This window comes from Oryctolagus cuniculus, chromosome 18 (assembly GCF_051225735.1).
Source record: "Oryctolagus cuniculus isolate XC-2025 breed Fujian yellow rabbit chromosome 18, ASM5122573v1, whole genome shotgun sequence".
NCBI classification, from domain to species: Eukaryota; Metazoa; Chordata; class Mammalia; order Lagomorpha; family Leporidae; genus Oryctolagus; species Oryctolagus cuniculus.
In genome coordinates this window covers 8015686-8019218 of record NC_142884.1, presented here as the reverse complement: position 1 = coordinate 8019218, position 3533 = coordinate 8015686, and positions in this window count along the sequence as shown.

Genomic DNA, 3533 nt, shown 5'->3' with positions numbered 1-3533 from the left:
CCCAGGCCTCCCAACTGGGGTTGGGAGGGGGACAGGGAACCAGCGACCTGGGACCCTATAGCAGCTGCGCCCCAGACCTGGGCGGCTGAGGCGGGAGGGGATGCCTGAGCACCGGGTGCTTGCAGTGGGATGAACAGTCTCCTGACTTGACGGGCAGGTGTCACTCACGGTCTCCATGGTGACGTTCCTCGTTCAGCGGTTTGTGTACAGCCGGTACTGCACGGTCTCATTTCATCCCCACGCGGAGCTCCTTGGGTGTAGCGGGAGGATCTTTGGACAGGGAGCTCAGGACTTCCATCGGGTGTGACCCCTCAGAGATGGTGGCACTGACCCTTTCTCCCCAGCCGCCTCCCATCCTCACCCAGTCCCCCCACCCCCGGTCTCTCCTGGTGTCTCTGTTACGGGGGTGCCGTGGATTCAGACCTCGGGCGCACAGCTGAGCCGGCCTGGATAATGATCGCCCACTTGGCCGCTCCTGCCCTGGGAAGATGGAGTCGGGAGTGCACCTGCCCTGCTCACGTGGGCCCGCCTCTGCCCACCTCTCAAATCCTCTGCTAGAGCCAGCGACACACCTGCGCTGTCCGCAGAGCCCTGGGGTGTCGCTGGCCGGAGGTCCCAGAGGCAGCGAATCCGCCCGCTGGAGACTCCTGTCTGGTCACTGCACCTCCCGGGTGAGGAGAAGTGTCTCCCAGGCCCAGCAGCCGTGGCACTGCTGCTCGGGAGGAGATGGGCGCCCCCTGCCTGTCACATTCAGAGACGGTGTTTTCTATTTGTGCCTCCCAAGACGTCCTCTCCTCGGAGGAAGCATGTCCTGCCCTCCTCCATCCCTGGCATTGCTGTTGCCCGGGAGCAGTGGGTGGCCGGGAGGTCCCCGAGGACCTGGATTTGGCCGGGAGTCCTTGGTCCCGCCCTGCAGCTTTGGGCCTATGGGGGTAGGAGGACTGTGGTCCGCTTGTGTGTCAGCCCCTTCAACAAACCGAAAGAGAGAGACTTCTATAGACATTCCAGACTAAGAAGGCAGAGCCGGGATGTTTGTCCCGCACCGTACCCCGGGTTCCACACACATGACTTCTGCCCTGCGTATGTCGACAGAGCCGGGATGTTTGTCCCGCATCATGTCCCGGGTTCCACACACATGACTTCTGCCCTGCGTGTGTCGACAGAGCTGGGGATGTTTGTCCCGCACCGTACCCTGGGTTCCACACACATGACTTCTGCTCTGCGTGTGTCGACAGAGCCGGGATGTTTGTCCGGCACTGTACCCCGGGTTCCACACACATGACTTCTGCCCTGCGTGCGTCAACAGAGCCGGGATGTTTGTCCGGCACTGTACCCCGGGTTCCACACACATGACTTCTGCCCTGCGTGTGTCGACAGAGCTGGGATATTTGTCCTACATCATGTCCCGGGTTTCACACACATGACTTCTGCCCTGCGTGTGTCGACAGAGCTGGGATATTTGTCCTACATCATGTCCTGGGTTTCACACACATGACTTCTGCCCTGCGTCTCCTCCACGTTGTACTCCACGATGGAGACCAAGGACCTGCCGTGAAGACACCTTTTCAGCAACCCTCTTACTGTTCACGCTTGGGGCAAGGGCAGCACCATGGGTTTGAGGAGGGCTACTCACTCTCTGGCCTTTGCCCCATCAGTCCCTTCTGCCCGGGGATGAGGGCTGGCATCTGGTGCAGCAGTGAAGATGGTGCATGGGACGCCTGCGTGCCGTATCAGAGCCTGGGTTTGAGTCACTGCTTTCCCTCCGACTCCAGCTTCCTGCAGATGTGCACCCTGGGAAGCAGCAGACGATGGCTGGAATAGCTCAGTCCTTGCCACCCATAGGGGATGCTGGCATTGAGTTCTGGGCTCCTGGCCTTGGCCTGGCCCAACCCCAGCTGTTTCAGGCTTCTGGAAAGCGAACCAACAGACGGGAGATCTCTGTCTCTCTGTCTTTCAAATAAATAATAATTTAAACACACACACACACACAATTTCTCAGGGCAGGTGTTTGAAGCTGCAACTTGAAGCTGCTTGCATCCCTCATCAGAGTGCATGGGTTCGAGCCCTAGCTCCACCACCAATTCCAGCTCCTTGCTAATGCAGACCCTAAGAGGCTGCAGATGATGGCTCAAGTTCTTGGGTCCCTACCATCCACCTGGGAGACCCAGATTGAATTCTGGGCTCCTGGCTTTGGCCTGACCCAACCCTGGCTGTTGTGGGGGAGAGTAGACTGGCACACAAGAGCTTGTTTGCTTTCTGTCTCTCTGTTTTTCAAGCAAATTATGCAATCATTTTTAAAGCATATAACTTCTTATTAAAGAATTATTTATGTGTTTGAAAGAGTTACAGAGAGAGAGAGAGAGAGAGAGAAAGAGAGAGAGGGAGGGAGCACTTCTATCTGCAGGTTCACTCCCCAGATTGCTGCAATAGCTGGGTTGGGCCAGGCTGAAGCCTGGAGCCAGGAGCTTTTTCTGGGTCTCCTACATGGGTGTCAGGGGCCAAGCATTTGGGTCGTCTTCCGCTGCCTTTCCCAGGTGCATTAGCAGGGAACTGGATTGGAAGTGGAGCAGCTGGGACTCCACCTGGCACCCATATGGGATGCTGGTGGTGCAGGCATTGGCTTTACCCGCTACGCCGCAATGCCGGCCCCAAGACCATAACTTCTCAACCAGCTTTCTCATACTTCCCTTCGTGTGAGCCGAGCAGGACTTGATATAAAGTCAGACACAGAAAAGGATCCCGCTTAATATTTTTTTTTTTTGACAGAGTGGACAGTGAGAGACAGAGAGACAGAGAGAAAGGTCTTCCTTTGCCGTTGGTTCACCCTCCAATGGCCGCCGCGGCTGGCGCATCGCGCTGATCCGATGGCAGGAGCCAGGTGCTTCTCCTGGTCTCCCATGGGGTGCAGGGCCCAAGTACTTGGGCCATCCTCCACTGCACTCCCGGGCCACAGCAGAGAGCTGGCCTGGAAGAGGGGCAACCGGGACAGAATCCGGCGCCCCAACCGGGACTAGAACCCGGTGTGCCGGCACCGCTAGGCGGAGGATTAGCCTAGTGAGCCGCGGCGCCGGCCCCATAATATTGTTTTGTCCAGAGCTCCATGACAGCACAAGGAAGGGATTAACAGCAAGTGCAAAATATCTGCCCACGAGAGAGAAAAGACTCTGACACCAAGGTTTTCCTGGAGAGGGTGAGGGTAGTGTCAGACCCAAGAGACAGAGAACCCAGTGGCCAGTGAGAAACGCATCATCTCTGTGAAATTAAGTCCCCTCTTTCCCAGGATGAGGGAGGGGGCTCTCAAGGGGAGACTGGGGAGGAGCTTGGGTGCCCCGCCCACCAGCACATGTCCTGTAGTATCGAATGTCCCCACTCCCCTCCCACAGTCTCTGCATGCGAGGGAGGCCAGAGTTCTGCCCCCAGCAGGTGTGCCATCCACCGTGCTAGCTGGGGAAGTAGGTGGCTGCAGGGTGGGCGCTGTCCGTGGTTCTGGAGCGCAGCTGGGCTCTGGATTTGGGGCACTCTCCACTCGGGCA